Source organism: Lacerta agilis, chromosome 10 (genome assembly GCF_009819535.1).
Source record: "Lacerta agilis isolate rLacAgi1 chromosome 10, rLacAgi1.pri, whole genome shotgun sequence".
Taxonomy (NCBI): domain Eukaryota; kingdom Metazoa; phylum Chordata; class Lepidosauria; order Squamata; family Lacertidae; genus Lacerta; species Lacerta agilis.
The window spans coordinates 2,514,950-2,532,123 of record NC_046321.1 but is presented as its reverse complement, the minus strand read 5'-3'; positions in this window follow the sequence as shown (position 1 = coordinate 2,532,123).

The window sequence follows — 17,174 nt, the reverse complement described above, 5'->3', positions numbered from 1 at the left end:
CCCTTCTGCTGGTGTGTGTGCCTGACTTTGATATCCTATGTGGTTTATTTTTCTACTGCTGAAACTGGATTTGCTCTCAGGAGCTCAGTTTGGTGCCTCACTGGGGACCCAGTGAGAACTGTATGCTTTGAAAGCTCAATAAACTATTTCTGAAGAATTCCTGCTGCCTCTGTGTGTGTTTTTGACCTCAGTGTGGGAATTGCTCTACACGCGGCCCCTACCCCACTGATACTTAGCTAATGCCCTGGAGTTGTGTTTTACTGGTTTTGCTGTTGTCGTTGCTGCTGCTGCTGCTTTCATGGACTGGCTATGTGAAAGGGGGGAGGCACCAGCTGGAGGACCACCAAGGGAAGAAGAGTCGGAGCACTGGTGTTGTATGCCCCCAAAGGCTATCAAAACTCCAAGGGGGCCATATTGGTTGGGGGCCAGATTGGTTCTTTCTTTTTCACCTCTCCTCTGGAAAAGTTCTCTTTCTTTGGGGCTTTGATCATTTCTGCCTCCTTCAGTGCCCACTGCACCATCAGCCACGTACCATACTGTCCTTTGAATTTCTATAGCCACGTAGGGCTCTCTCAGGACCGCTACCCAGGGGTCTACGTATGCAAACTGCTCCGAACATCCAAGCTGTTTTGTCACGCTTCAAAAGACCTGGTTGGTTAGGTCCAGGTGTTTGCAGGGAGTTCTCAGTCATTTGGGGTTGTAAACAGAGAAATTGGAGGGCTCCCTTGGACGAAAACCAAGGACACCAGCCAGGAATACCTGAGCAAAACAGCAGCCAATAGGCTTGGTCTTTATTGAAGACTGTCACAACAGGTCTCTCTCCTGCTCCAAGGTGAAACAAGATGGAAGCCCCTGGATCCCCCCCCCCACTTCCAGAGGAGGCATTAGCCATGGCAACCAGGGAAATCGTTCATATATATTAGACCAGGGGTAGGCAATCTAAGGCCTGGGGGCCAGATGCGACCCAGTCACCTTCTACCGTAAATCCGGCCCACGGATAGTCTGGGAATCAGCATGTTTTTACATGAGTAGAATGTGTGCTTGTATTTAAAATGCATCTCTGGGTTATTTGTGGGGCATAGGAATTTGGTCATTTGTTTTTCAAAATATACTCCGGCCCACCACATGGTCTGAGGGACGGTGGACCAGCCGACGGCTGAAAAAGGTTGCTGACCCCTGTATTAGACCTTAACATTCTTACAACAATTGCATATGTCTTTTAAGACCTCTCCCCATTTCCCACAATACATTTTTTACAGCATCATCGATATGTCACAAATACGTCACAAAGTAGGAGTGTTTGGAATTTAGAAACAAGAGCCCATCACCTACACCTGTCAATAACCCCAGTTTCCCACACCTTTTAACTACCGTCTTCCCCAAAGAACCATAATAGTATTCACACATTCTCCAGCTGCAAGGCTTTCCTGCGCTTCATCTTGGAAAGTATCAGGATTCAACCCACCATCCCGATGGATTTCTGTCTGGGGCATGTGCTGCCCTTGATCTCCTCCAGCCTCCTAAGGGATCATGGAGTCAGCGGGAGCCCTGGATTCCCCCCCCCCCCACTTCCAGAGGAGGCATTAGCCACGAGAACCAGGGAAATCCGTCAAACCGTTGAATTTTGGTGACTATTTGACATTTCTTCAGTTTTCTATGTTGGATAGTCGGAGGAAACCGTCCAATTCATCGTATCTGCTTATTGCTACAATTTTATAGGTTGCTTTTCTGAGCCTCTATGCTGTTGTGCGTGTGTGGTGCCTGTGTCAACTGTCATTGTCCTGGCCATAGTTAGAGGCTGTGGTGGGGATTTTGGATTTTTCGGGAGTCCTATTACGGCCCCCCATTCCTTGTTTGAAAAGCAGCAATAGCAAAAACACAGAGGGATCTAAGCTCATGGCGTGGGGTGGGGTGGGGTGGGGAGGGTTTTGCAACATAAACATTGTGGGTTGGGGGACCCCACTTTGCAATACGTCTTGCCGAATATACACAATTTTGCAAACCGCTTTTCCGTAATAAAAAGCCTTTGTTGTTTTTGTTACGGAAATTATGGGGGGGGGGGTCACCTAAGCAAAGTCTCCTCCTGAGTAAACTCATTTGGGGTATGGAGTGATGCCCTTAAGGGGACCCATCTCTCTGCCATGATCCAGTAGGCGAGAGACCACATGCACAGGGAAATGCCTCAGCAGGTAATCTCTGGGTGCTTCAGGAAGCCACTGGGCTAATATCCCTCAGCTGGAATCCCATTGTTCTCTCCCAGATAAGAGCTCAAGGTATCTTTGCCAATACTTAACACCCATTCACATTGGCTCAGGGCTATCTCCCTGATCTTGCTCTGTTTCCCCCATATGCTAATCTTGTTTTTCCTGTTTTTCCTATATGCCAATCATGTATGACCCTTCCCTTTCGTGATGTAGTGATGATGTAGTAATGATGTTTTCAAACTGTATTCTGGGATATGATAGGGGTTTTTAAAAGTTCTTGTAACACTGTTCTGGGTGTGCAGTTTGACTGTAACCTATTGCGCAATAAACCCTGTCTTGTCCATCAAATGAATGAATTTTTATGCACATTTTAGCACGTGCACTTTTTGCACAGTTCCCTTGGCTTGAGAATAGCCCTGAAAAAGATCCAGTGAGGTGCAATTTTCAAAGGGTGGGTGTATTTGGGTTTGTGCTCTGTCTGGAGAATGGCAGATTAGGCAGGCTCATATTGAAACAAGAACTGAGTCAAATCATAGAATCATAGAGAGCCCCTTTCCCGGCTCTCCTGATCCACAGAAGGAATAGGGGAAGGAAAAAACCTGCCTCTTGTTACGGAAATTACCGGGTCGAGAAGGCTCAGCTCCCGGTCCTACGGAGGAAGCCCGTGGTTCGCTGCGGAGGCAATGGAGACCAGCCGGAGATTGGAGCAAAAGCAAAGGAGTTTATTGCGCAACAAGGTTCAGGAGGATCCGAACCCCGAACAAAGGGTGTCCTGGACTTTTAAAAGTTCCCGCGATAGCCCAGAATACATAGCGAAATACATCACAGAAACGTCAGAGATGGGAGGGGAGAGAGGAGGTTACAGTAAAATTTACATAGGGGAAAAACAAGTTTTGCATATCAGGAAGGATGGCAGGAACCGGTGAATGGATCCAGGGTGGGTGCAATACACATTGAAGGTTTCTTCTGCGTCGGGACAATAGAAAGCTCCTAGGAGGATGTCTGCTGCCATGGTAGCTGATGGATGGGTGCTTGACTGGATTATCGGGAGGGGGCATCTCCTCCTGCGGACGTGACTCTCTGCTTAGGGGATTATGAAAGCCACTGAGTGGAGAGTCCAAAAATTATGCAGTCTCGAAATAATATACTTCTGATGATCGGAGGATGGCGGGGACCGAGGGGTTGGAAAGGTTATTTTACAAGGAGCAAATAGACACCCGAACCAGGCAAATCGGACACTGCGTTCAGGAGTTGTGGATTTTTACAATAATAAATATTTCGAGCTGTCAAAAGTGGGCCACCCAGCGTCTAAATTGTCCATTTGATACATTGTTGCAAGTTATAATTAATAGTTTCCTCAACTGGTTACATTTTGGTTTCGATTCCATTGTTCTCCCAGCAGGGAGCCTGTCAAAACCCACTTAGTGTTCAGTCAAGCGTGAAGGTGATGATTGAATCATAGTAGCTGACCTGAACGTTCCATTTTGCAGGCTGAGCTGGATGCATGCTCCTGATTGGTGGGTTTCCCGTTCATTGAGAAAATGGAGACCAGCGGAGCGCTGTTTGACAGAAGCGCTTTTCCAGGGGCTTTTCGGAACGCAGATTGGGATTTTGGGGAACCCTTCATCGCGAGGGTTTTATGTGGTGCTTGTGTGACTTGGAAAGTGGAGGGGAATGGCCGGAAAAAGGGGGGAGAAAGAATGCCCGCTCATCGTCGGGCTTTTAGCGATTTTTACGAGTCCCGCACTCGCTACCGGGAAGGCATAGCGGTGGGGGAAGGTGATGGCTGGTAAATTTCCCTATCAGTCCCGCACTTGGAGATAAGATTTGTAATCTGGTTCGCAGAACCACAAATCCTTTTCTCCACACCTACACCTCCGTAACTTGGTACTCACCTTCCCCCAGGTGTCTTAATTGGACGTATTCAGGGAAGGTGGGCTGGCCATGATAGTAAGCCCGGAGGGGAAACATGGAGGAGGAAGGTGGGTTTAAAGGACAGCGGGTCAAAGAACAGCATGGGGTCCAGCAACGAGAGATACAACAAAGCACTAACATGCACAACACTATCACTATGATGACCAGAAAAATACCCTTTAAAAGTTGTTTTGCCCACCCCAGGTTGGGCAACCAGCTCCAAAGATCAAAGTCTGACATTCCTTCATGTTGAATGTCGTGCAAAGTGGAGGTCAGGCGGTGGATGTTGTTCAAATGTCCTGTAATGTTCAGGGTTTGATCTGTCACATATGTGCAACACTCGGAGCCAATCAGAGCACAAGTCCCGCCCTCCGCTGATAATAAAAAGTCCGTAGCAATTCGGTTTTGAATTCCAAGTTGTCTCACCTGTGAGAGTTCGGTGGTCAGTGAATCCGTGATTTGCTCGGCCTCCCGCATGAATTTGAGGAGGACATCGGTGAGCCTCAGGATATCAACGTGGTTTGAACCGGCGCCGTATGCTGGGAATAGGGCCCTTCCCCAGGTCTCCCCATTTGCAGCCACATCAGACAGGTCGGAGAGGGCCTGCTCCTCCCGCTTATTTCGCAGTCTCCCAGTAGGTAGGTCTTGGGTGACGCGTACCCCTGGGACTATGTACCCTAGGTAGCAGGAGCCAGACATGTGGGGGCTTACCCATCGGTAGGCACGGTGGGCACAGATCCACCACAGTCCGGCTAGGTCAGTCCCGAGTCTGCCAGAGGCAAAGCTGTGGAGGAAGGCGATGTTGGGGCGCGAGGTCTGGTCCACTGGATTGGCACCTACTGCCAGCGCCCAGGCTGATGGAAGGTCAGTAGCCAAATGTGATTTTGATTGGGTACTAACAGTCACTTGTCCATTCTCGTGGATTTCCAGAGAGGTGTCGCAGGAACTAGTCCCCACTGAGGCACCACCTCCAGAGAAAACACGGCAGAGGGGTCCGTGGGTAGGACCAGTGAGATACAGATACTGGTGGGTGAGGTTTAAGGCAGTGAGGTTCCACGAAGCCACGTTTCCTAGGCGGAGCTGTTCCAGGGTGACTGCAAAAGGAACCAGGGGAAGTCCTTGCCGGAGGTGGCTTGGGGCATGGGCACAAATCCAGCAGTTCGGGTATTCTGTCTCCTTGGCCACCTTGCCAAGGAGTTGGATGAAGGAGTTTTGATCCCATGATGAGAGGAAGTCTGGCTCAGGGATAGAAGGGTCGGCAGCCAGGCGACGTGGAGCAGTTCCAACAGGGTGAAGGGGGTCAGTGGTGTTCAGCAGGGAGGCTGTCTTGGCAATTCCTCCACATCGCAGGGGTCCGGTGTGATCCCAAACTGGTGGGTCTGAGGGCAGGATGGGGTGATACCAGCCCTCCAGGTAGTCAGAGCCCCTCCAGTCCTCAGTGGGACCCAGGTCCCATAAGCAACAGAAACGTCTCAGGCAGATACCTTGGATCAGGGGTCTGGAAGGCGGTGGTACCAGGCGGGTACATTGAAACCCAAAAATGAGGTTTTTCGTGGGGGAAGAAGAAGTGTCAGTAAAAGTGTGGGAGCCCCCACCTTGCTGCACTTCAGTCCAATTAGGGCTCTTGGATACCTCTCCATGGCTAAAGAGGAGGTATGAGCCATTGACACAGGTAAGGCGATACCTCCCTTGATCTAGGATGACGGAGGCTGAGCCCAGCCTCCTATAGTCCTTGGAGCGTACAAACAGTTCCCACTGCTGTGTCCCATTCATCTTGGGGACCAGTGAGTGGCGTAACAGAGTCCTGCTTTCGGGAAGGCAAAAGTCAAAATCCCCAATCCGGTCCGGATTTTGCTTTCCACCCTGTTCCAAAAGGTGGAAGTCCAGGTATTGGTAGTCAGTCATTATTCCAGGGCAGTGTTCAGAGGTCCAAGCGAGGGGCCTGCCCAGGAAAGGGAAAAGGAAGAGTATCGTGATGGGGTTCATTTTTTTAGGAAAAAGCTGTCGAAGTAAGATGTCCAAGGCAAGCTGTCAAATGACAGCCAGTTCGAAAACACACGGGGAGCTGTCAAATAGCTGTCAGAGGCTTTCAGTAGCGGCAATTCTGAAAAGGCAGAAAACTGTCAAACAGCTGTCAAAAGCTGTCAATGGGGTAAGTCCGAAAACACGGAGAGCTGTCAAACAGCTGTCAAAAGCTGTCAATGGCGGCAAGTCCGAAAACACGGAGAACTGTCAAACAGCTGTCAAAAGCTGTCAATAGCGGCAAGTCCGAAAACACGGAGAACTGTCAAACAGCTGTCAAAAGCTGTCAATAGCGGCAAGTCCGAAAACACGGAGAGCTGTCAAACAGCTGTCAAAAGCTGTCAATGGCGGCAAGTCCGAAAACACGGAGAGCTGTCAAACAGCTGTCAAAAGCTGTCAATGGCGGCAAGTCCGAAAACACGGAGAGCTGTCAAACAGCTGTCAAAAGCTGTCAATAGCGGCAAGTCCGAAAACACGGAGAGCTGTCAAACAGCTGTCAAAAGCTGTCAATGGCGGCAAGTCCGAAAACACGGAGAGTTGTCAAACAGCTGTCAAAAGCTGTCAATAGCGGCAAGTCCGAAAACACGGAGAACTGTCAAACAGCTGTCAAAAGCTGTCAATAGCGGCAAGTCCGAAAACACAGGCGGGAACGATGTCTGGAGACTTGGGAACGGTGGCACAGGGACTGGGGCGCGATGGACAGGAACTGGGGTGCGATGCTGGGGTGCGGTGAACAGGAATTGGGGTACGACGAACAGGAACTGGGGAGCGATGCTGGGGTGCGGTGAACAGGAACTGGGGTACGACGAACAGGAACTGGGGAGCGATGCTGGGGTGCGGTGAACAGGAACTGGGGTACGACGAACAGGAACTGGGGAGCGATGCTGGGGTGCGGTGAACAGGAACTGGGGAGCGATGCTGGGGTGCGTTGATCTATCAATTGCGTTTCAAGCGCAGTCGGATGCCGTCTGGTACGAGCTCTGATGTCCACTCGGTGGCGTCGGGGTCCGGTCCGGTCTGTAGAGCCCGATCCAGTGGCTCCGAAGCAGGTCCGGTCTGTAGAGCCCGATCCTGTGGCTCCGAATCAGGTCCGGTCTGTAGAGCCCGATCCTGTGGCTCCGAATCAGGTCCGGTCTGTAGTTCTTCGGGATCTTGGTCGTCGATGTAGGAGTCTGGAGCAGAAGGGGGTTTATCAAATGTATAGTCCTCCCCCCCACTCTCAAAATTGTCCGGAGGGGGTTGGGTTAGCTTGCATCGAGTATGATGTAGCCAGGAGTTCTTCTCCCCAATTTTAACAGCAGTGGGTGAGACGAGGAGCACTTGAAAGGGGCCCTCCCAGGTGGGTTGCAGGGGCACTTTTGGGTATACCTTGGTGAGGATCCAATCCCCAGGTTGGAAGGAGTGTACTGCCATATCAGCTGGTAAGTTCTGGCCCTCTACAGCCGCGTACTGGTGGAGGCGGCGTAATTGTTGTTGGAATTGAATCACATAAGTGGTAAGTTCCGCTTCCCCCAGGTCAAGTTCGGAGAGGGGAAACTGTGTATTGTACACAGGGGGGGGGTCTACCAAACAATAGTTCGAAAGGAGAGAGCTTTAAGGGTCCTGTAGGGGCACTCCTTATGTTGTGGAGCACTAAGGGCAGCGCATTTACCCATTTGAGTCCAGTACTGTTGCATACCTTTCCAAGCTGTACCTTTACCTCCTGGTTCATGCGCTCCACCTGTCCTGATGACGCTGGATGGTAAGGAGTATGTAGCTCCCACTTGATTCCCAAAGCCTTGGCAATCTGTTGGACTACTTCTGCAGTGAAGTGGGTCCCCCTGTCGCTGTCCAGCCTGCGTGGGACCCCAAACCTCGGGATGATCTCCTGCAAAAGGGCCCTTGCCACGACTGTAGCGGTGGCTCTTCTAGCCGGATACCCTTCTACCCAAGAGGAAAATTGATCTACTACGATGAGGGCATACTTGTACCCCTGGCATGGGGGTAGTTCGATAAAATCGAGCTGCAGACTCTCAAAAGGGACAAAAGCCCATGGTCTAGCCCCTGGTGGACGTTTTGGTTCCCTCTTGGGGTTGAAGGACTGACATGTGAGGCAATTTTTGGTTGCTGCAGTAGCAGCCATGGCAGTTCCCGGGGCATACCAGCACCTTTGGACGTAGTCTATGAGCCTGGTCTTTCCCCAATGGGTTTGTTGATGTAGGATCCTGACAAATTTAGGGGTCCAAGCCTTAGGAATAACGATTCTTCCATCAGGCAGGGACCATACCCCATTGGTTAGCTTTGCCCCGATGGATGCCCACATGTCCTGTTCCTGTTTCCCTGCACCATCGTACATTAGGCTGAAATCAATTTCGGCAGGCAGTTGAATACATTGGAACTGGGTGCTTCCGCTTATGGGCTGAAGGGCAGCTGTCTGGGCGGCCTGATCAGCCCGTCTGTTTCCTTTTGAGACGGGATCCCTTCCTTTAGTGTGTGCCTTGCAATGGACCACGGCTATAGCTTTTGGTAAGTGGATAGCATTTAGGAGTCTCTCCACTAAGGCAGCATGGGAGATTTGGGAGCCTGAGGCGGTGAGAAAGCCTCGCTGAAGCCAAATTTGTCCGGTAGTATGGACTAGACCAAAGCAGTACTTGCTGTCGGTGTAGATTGTCACTCGCTGTCCCTCTGCTAGCTCGCAAGCCCTGATGAGTGCAATTAACTCGGCAGCTTGAGCACTATACTGGGGGTTTACTGGCTCTGCCTCCACCACTTCGAAATCAGACACCACAGAGTACCCTGTCTTCCGTTCCCCTTCTACGATCTTTGAGCTCCCATCGGTATATAGGATGAGGTCTGGGTTTTGCAGGGGTAGATGGTCCAAGTCCTCACGGGGTTTCTCTGCCTGCCGGACTATTTGGGTACAATCGTGATGTGGGGTGCCGTCCTCGGGTAGTGGGAGAAGGGTAGCTGGGTTTAAAGAGTTAACCCTTTTTATGGTTACATTTGACGGGGCTAAAAGGAGAGCTTCGTACCGGTTTTGGCGGGGATTTGAGAAATGATGTGTTCCTTTGAGGGTCAGTAGGGTGGCTACTGCATGTGGGACGTGTACAATGATTTCATGTCCTAGTACAGTATCTTGCGCCTTCTGGAGGAGAATGGCAGCAGCAGCAATTGCCCTTAGACAGCTAATGGATCCCTTTGCAGTGGTGTCCAATTGGAGACTGTAATACGCTATAGGTCTCTGTCGGTCCCGGAACGATTGGGTTAGGACCCCAGAAGCTACTCCCTCTTGCTCATGGACGAATAGATTAAAGGGCAACCGATAGTCTGGTAGCCCTAGAGCAGGGGCGGAGCGGAGCTCTCTTTTCAGCCGTTCAAATTGGGCAAAGGCTTCCTCTGACCATTGCAGTTTATCTGGGTGGTCTTGGCGTGTCATTGCAGAGAGGGGCTTGGTAATTTGGCTGTATCCTACGATGAAATCTCTGCAGAACCCACACATCCCTAGAAACCCCCTCAACTGTCTCTTAGTCTGGGGTAAGGGTATCTTGGCGACAGCTTCCACGCGATCGGTAGCCAGGCTTCTGGTTCCAATCCCAAGGATGTGCCCAAGGTACTTGACTTCCTGTTTGCAGAATTGAAGTTTCTTGGGGGACACCTTATGCCCTTTAAAGGCTAGCTGTATAAGGAGGTATTTAGTGTCTCTCCTACACGCCTCCTCACTATTAGAACAAATGAGTATATCATCTACATATAACAAGTAGGAGGAGCCTGCAGGGAGATTGACATCCTGGAGGTCACGGTGCAAGGTTGCTGAAAAGATGGCCGGTGATTCCACATATCCTTGGGGTAATCTGGTCCAGGTTAATTGGCCAGGTCCCCAAGTAAATGCGAAAAGGAATTGGCTCTCCGGGGCAACAGGTATGCTGAAGAATGCAGAACACAAGTCAGCTACACTGTACCATGTGGTATCTGGTGGAACTGCATTTAGGAGGGAGTTTGGATTTCCCACCACCGGATGCCGGGGTATTACAAATTGGTTTATTAACCGAAGGTCCTGTACAAAGCGGTAGCGCACAGGGGCTCCTTCACCTCCCGATTTTTTAATGGGGAGTATCGGAGAATTGCAAGGGGAGGCACAGGGAACCAATATTCCTTGTTCCAAAAAGTCCTGTATCATAGGTGTCAGTCCTTCAATGGCTTCTGGGGGTATGGGGTATTGTTTTGCGCACGGGTATGGTTGGTCAGCCTTGAAGGAGATTCGCACTGGGGTTGCTGATTTTAAAAGCCCCACAGAGGTAGACTCGGTCCCCCACAACCAGGGTGGCATTTCCTGCTCCAATTCCAAAGGAAGGTCGGGGAATTGGCGCTCCTCTCTAGCCTCTTGCAAGATCCCCTGGAAAGATGCCACTGACTCATCTGGCATATGTAAGTAGATGCCATCAGGGGAACAGGTAATGGTGGCATTTAGTTTGCACAGGAGGTCTCGCCCCAACAGGTTAACTGGGCTAGAGGTAAGGAGGAAAGTATGTTCGGCCAGTAAGGGTCCCAAAGTAACCTTTGCTGGTTGTGACAGAGGGCAGGTGCGGGGTATCCCATCCAAACCCATTACTTTCCTAGTCTCTTCTCCGGGTCTGAGGTGGCTACTGGTTAAAGTTGAATAAGTAGCCCCGGTGTCCAAGAGACAGGTGTAGGGGTGTCCGTCTATCTCAATAGTACAGACGGGATCTTCTGGAGATAGAGCTAACACGGGACAGATGGCTTGGGCTTGGGTGAGATCCCCTGTTGATTGTCAATATGGGTTGGCTGGGTTCCTTCTACCTTCGGAAGCAAGGGTTTGAGCAGATTGGGGTGTTGGTTGGACTGGCAGAGGAGCACTGAAGGGAGCTGATGGTTGTGATCCAGTAGTTGGCTGGACCATTGGGCCCTGGGCACTTTGCGGAGGCCAGTTTCCTGGCGGAGGAGGTTGCACCATCTGTTGGTTGATGTACCCTTGGTGCCTAGGTGGGTGCTGAGGAAAGGCTGCGTAGGGCGGATTTCCTTCAGGGGCTGGGCGAGTGGTGGCTTCAACCCAAGGGCTCCCCGGGTACAAATATGGGCAATTTCGTTTTATGTGCCCTGGCTGGGAGCACAGATAGCAAAGGCCAGTAGAGGGGCCCCAAGGTCGTGGCATTGCTGGGTTCGTGGTTGGCCCCCCTCCTCTTCCTCTTCCTCTTACTCGCCCTCTTGTTGGGAATCCTGGGGTTGGGAAGTAAGGGGGTTCCATGCTGAGAGCAAGTACTGCCTCATCCTCAGCCTTGGTGTCTTTCTTTTTCTTTTCGTCCCGATTATTAAAGACGGACTTGGCGATGGACAGTATTTCGCTAAAAGTTTTCCCGTCGTAGCCAACCAGGAGATTTAAGGCTTTTCTTATATCTGGCGTTGCCTGGTCTTTGAAAAAACCTTTTACTATTATATCATGGTGCGGATTTTCGGGGTCTATTCCGCCCCAGGTTTTAATAGCCGCCACCAGCCTAGAATAATAGTCCGACGGGTGTTCATTGGGACCCTGGATCACAGTCTGAACTTTAGTCCAGTTTATGGAGCGCTGCCCTGAAGCTTTAATACCGTCTAAGATAGCCTTTTTAAACAGGTTCAGACACCAGACGCCATTAGGGGTATTGAAGTCCCAAGCAGGGTTGGGTTCAATACGGAGATCCCTAGGTGTCAGGGCCTCCACCCCTTGGGGTCTTCCTTCCTGGTAGTTTTCCTGATTTAGGGCTTCTTCGGCCTTACTGAGGATGTCAGCCTTCTCAGCTTCATTAAATAGGGCATTTAAGAGTACGTGGACATCCGTCCAAGAAGGGTGATGGGAAGAGAAGATGGTAGCAATTTGCCGGTGGCACTTGTCGGGGTCATCTCTCAAAGAGGGCATCACGTTTGCCCAGTTTACTAAATCTGCAGTCCGAAAGGGCTGGTGGGTGTAAATCATCCGCGGGGCCCCATCCGGAGTTGCAGGAGGGATGGGGAAGGCACGTAGGGGCATCTGGTAGGAGGTCGCCTGGTCTTTGATTCCCCCACTCCCTTTAGCCTTTCCCTTTACTGGCTGCCGGGAAGCAGATGGCGAAAAGGCACCCTGGATGCGGATGGCAAGGTCCTTAGCAGTCTGCACCATAGAGCGGGTGGTCATGCCCTCCACGTTCTCAAGAAGATTGGAGTGGGGCGACAGAGTATAAGCAGTGTGGTCACTGACTGGCGTTAAGACCGGGTCAGGTTCCATTTGGTCGTTGGATACTGTGGCTATCTCTTCCTGGTCCATGGGTTGGACTATTAGCTGCCCGCCTTGAGCTCCTGCCTGATTGTTCGGGTCTGCATCATTTTCAGGTCCCGGGAGATTATTTTGCCCAGGGACATCATTCTGTGCAGGGGGAGCTGTGGGTGCTTGTCTGGGTCTATTATAGTATAGCGCCATGGCCTGATCCATAGAATCATCGTCCGATGGATCCTCATAAGGGGGCGGTGCAGGACCTCCCTTGGGTTTCCTAGAGGCTTTCTTAGGAGGTTTTATCATAGGCATCTGGAGAGCCGGGGAATCCTTCAGAGTAGTGAGGATTTGATATACGACCTCAAAAGCTTTTAGGTAGTCCAATTGGCGGGGTCTTTCCTCTAGTAAGTGCTTCTTTAGAGCATTCAAACGATCCTGGTTGAAGGATCCCTCCGGTGGCCAGCGGAGTTCAGATGTCATTTTATCAGTAAAAGATGGCCAGGTGTTTTCGCAGAGTTCTTGCAACTTCTGCCTGGATAATAATTCTGAGCCCGGAATCTCTTTCCAGTGATCTAGTACAAACTCGAGGGGGGAGTCGGGTTCCGGCTGGGCAAAAGAAGGCTTACAAGAAGCCTTCTTCCCAGCGGAAGTACGACCGGGCTTCGAAGCCTTGGCGCCCATTGTTCCTTGGTTTTTTTTTTTTTTAAGAGGAACCTGGGGTTTTGGAAAGAGGGAGGGGAGAGATATCTCAGTAAAACGGGAATTTCACAAAGGGGAGTGGGACAGAGGGGTTTTCTAACAGCAAATAATACACAACGTTGCAATAATCTAGCCTGGTCCCTTGCGTTCACTAGATCGGCTAGCGGGGCGGCTGACCAGGGGGATCTACACTAAACTACCTCTTTCCTTTCCTCTCTTTTTCTGGAGCTCCCTTCCTCTTCCTTTCTCTTCCGTATTCTTCTTTTCACTATTTCTTCTCACTATTCCTATTTCTCATTTCCCATTTCCACCCGTGCAAAATAACCCCACGCCTGGCAACCTCCTACCTATCATCAACAGCTAAGGAAGGGAGCCCTACTGGACGCCTGCCACTGCAGTGCCAGATCGGGCAGCCCTTTGGATAGAGTTTAAACGGTCCGGAAAACCTCCCTTGCGTTCGGAAGCGGGCTCACGCACGACCAGCGTGTTTTACATGGCCCGACCGGGGCGGCTGAGGTCTGGGATAGTGCAGAGAAGTCCTTTGCCCCTTGGCAGCTGGCAAAGTAGAAAAAGAGCCCAGTCCCTTGCGTTCGTTAGACCAGCTAACGGGGCGGCTGACTGGGTATTGTAGGAAAAGAGATAGAGCTCAGAACTCCCCTTTTCGAGTCGAGCAGTGGTCCACTGGACAGACCAAGAAACAGTCAAGAAGTGATAGGTAAGAAAGCAGAGTTGCGGTTGCCAGGTTTTCCTCCCCCCTTCCCACATGCACCAGTGCACTGGATTTATACTTACGCGTCTTCCACTGCGATCCGCTGGATCGTTGAAGACGAAGCCGGCTGAGCTTTGCCTTTGCTCCCCGGTTGGCTCCCCTTGGGACCTGCAATTACCGCCCGGAGGATGGCCGGAGGTCCGATGGGGTCTCCACGGGAGAAGAGGGTCCCGATGCCGGCTGAAGACTCGATGGGGTCCCCGGCCACCACGGGAGAACGCAGATCCCGGGTTTCGGCACCAAGACTGTTACGGAAATTACCGGGTCGAGAAGGCTCAGCTCCCGGTCCTACGGAGGAAGCCCGTGGTTCGCTGCGGAGGCAATGGAGACCAGCCGGAGATTGGAGCAAAAGCAAAGGAGTTTATTGCGCAACAAGGTTCAGGAGGATCCGAACCCCGAACAAAGGGTGTCCTGGACTTTTAAAAGTTCCCGCGATAGCCCAGAATACATAGCGAAATACATCACAGAAACGTCAGAGATGGGAGGGGAGAGAGGAGGTTACAGTAAAATTTACATAGGGGAAAAACAAGTTTTGCATATCAGGAAGGATGGCAGGAACCGGTGAATGGATCCAGGGTGGGTGCAATACACATTGAAGGTTTCTTCTGCGTCGGGACAATAGAAAGCTCCTAGGAGGATGTCTGCTGCCATGGTAGCTGATGGATGGGTGCTTGACTGGATTATCGGGAGGGGGCATCTCCTCCTGCGGACGTGACTCTCTGCTTAGGGGATTATGAAAGCCACTGAGTGGAGAGTCCAAAAATTATGCAGTCTCGAAATAATATACTTCTGATGATCGGAGGATGGCGGGGACCGAGGGGTTGGAAAGGTTATTTTACAAGGAGCAAATAGACACCCGAACCAGGCAAATCGGACACTGCGTTCAGGAGTTGTGGATTTTTACAATAATAAATATTTCGAGCTGTCAAAAGTGGGCCACCCAGCGTCTAAATTGTCCATTTGATACATTGTTGCAAGTTATAATTAATAGTTTCCTCAACTGGTTACATTTTGGTTTCGATTCCATTGTTCTCCCAGCAGGGAGCCTGTCAAAACCCACTTAGTGTTCAGTCAAGCGTGAAGGTGATGATTGAATCATAGTAGCTGACCTGAACGTTCCATTTTGCAGGCTGAGCTGGATGCATGCTCCTGATTGGTGGGTTTCCCGTTCATTGAGAAAATGGAGACCAGCGGAGCGCTGTTTGACAGAAGCGCTTTTCCAGGGGCTTTTCGGAACGCAGATTGGGATTTTGGGGAACCCTTCATCGCGAGGGTTTTATGTGGTGCTTGTGTGACTTGGAAAGTGGAGGGGAATGGCCGGAAAAAGGGGGGAGAAAGAATGCCCGCTCATCGTCGGGCTTTTAGCGATTTTTACGAGTCCCGCACTCGCTACCGGGAAGGCATAGCGGTGGGGGAAGGTGATGGCTGGTAAATTTCCCTATCACTCTCCTCCCCACCTCCTCAATTCCTTCCCTCACCCCGCCCCTACAACCCCAAATCCCCTCCCCATATGTCGTCCTCCTTCTCGTCATCCGGCTTCTGTTCCGGGAATGGGGGTGTGAGCCCCCTCCCAAACTGCCTGCTGCTCCCGGAAGTGGAGCTTCCACGCCGGATCGCTGCTCTACACCGTAGCTCCAGGGACGCGCACTTTGGGAAAGGGGAGGAGGGGTGGCAGGGAATTCCCCCCCCCGTGGATGTTGCAGGAAAGGAAAGGAGAATCGCGAGCGAGGACAAAGAGGTAAAGGGGTTGGGGGAAGGGGGGGAGGGGAGAGAAGGACCCAGAGACCCCCGCCAGCTCCCCAAAGCACCGTTCGTGGGTCCCGTCCGCATGGCGAAGATCCGTGCACGCGTGCTGCGAAGGAGGCTTTCCCTTGCCCCTTAGGAGCCTTGGCAGCGGCGGACATGGGACCCCCCACCCAGAGGGTCCCCACGCACCGTTTCCCCCACGCAGGGATCCCCGAGACGCTGTGGGTTTCGCGCGGAGTAAGGCGGGTTATGAAAGGGTCAAAGGGCGCAAGAGACGCGTGGATAAAGACCCCCCCCCCGCCGTCTCTTCTCTGCTTGTTTTCGGAAGGGGAGACTGAGGGAAAGAGGGGGGTCGATGAAGTGGGGGGGGAGCATCCCTGGGGCAGGGAAACACAGCATTGGCGGGGGGGGGGGGCGAAGAGAGATAGGAAGACGAGTATTTAGGGAGACGTCTCCATCGTGGCGCCCGCGGGGAATTTCCAGAGGGGCCGCCTGGCTTCTCCCTCCCGCCCAGGAATCGGCCACCCCTTCAAGGCGACCAGAGAGGGATCCCTGTAATGGGGGGGGGGGGTTCCCAGTCCCTCCCACCCCTTCCTTCCTGCAAGCTCCATCCTCTTCCCACCCCATAAGCCCCTGCCCTCCCCAGGCGCTGCAATTCTTCCCAGTCCAACCATTGTTCCCCTGGAGAGGAGAGGAAAGAGAGGAGGGGAGAGGTCTTCCCAGAAGTGGGTCGTTGTTTCTGCAATCCCACCCACAAAGCAGCCAGAAACCTTTTCCTCTCTCTCAGGCTTCCATCTCTAAGTGTCTTTTCCACTGCCTGGTTCATTGAGGAGCAGGATAATGTCCACCTGTCATCAGAAACAGGGGTGCAGAGTCCATGGAAGGCTCTCAGGATTGACATAGAAGTTGCACCTTGAAAGCATTTCTGTTCCTCTTATTTTTGGTATGCAGTGTCAAGCTGAGATTCTTCCCAGTCAAAGGACCCATTTTCATGATAAACAGTGCTTGTGGCTGGAGGCTCTACACACAGGGTGTGCCTATGCAGGCCAAAGAGTGCCAGTATTAGCACAGGTGAGGTGTGTGACCTCCCCAAATTTACAGACTGTGTGTGAATGAGAGTTTTTGGTTGGGATTATAGGTTACGGCAACCCTGTGAGTTGATATTGCAGTATGAATTCCAAAATAACTACAAAAAAATTCACAATATAATAAAAATGATTGTAGTATTTATACCCTGCCCACCTGGCTGCGTTTCCCCAGACACTCTGGACAGCTTACAGTACATATAAAAGACAGTAAAACATCAAACATTAAAAACCTCCCGATACAGTGCTGCCTTCTAAATGTCAGGTAGTTGCCTATTTCCTGGCTCTCTGTCTGCTTCCCTGTAACTTCACTTCTGGGTGGGGGCAGCAGAAGACCCTCGAAGGAGGACCTCAATGTCCAGACTGAGCCATTGGGGTGGAGACGCTCCTTCAGGCCTCCATACCTGAGGCTATTTACGCTTTAGGTTGCAGATCTTGCTCCTTCACTATTATATGCAGAGGAAGTCTGACATACACTTAGCAGAGCAGGAAAAATCACACACAGACAGCAAAAA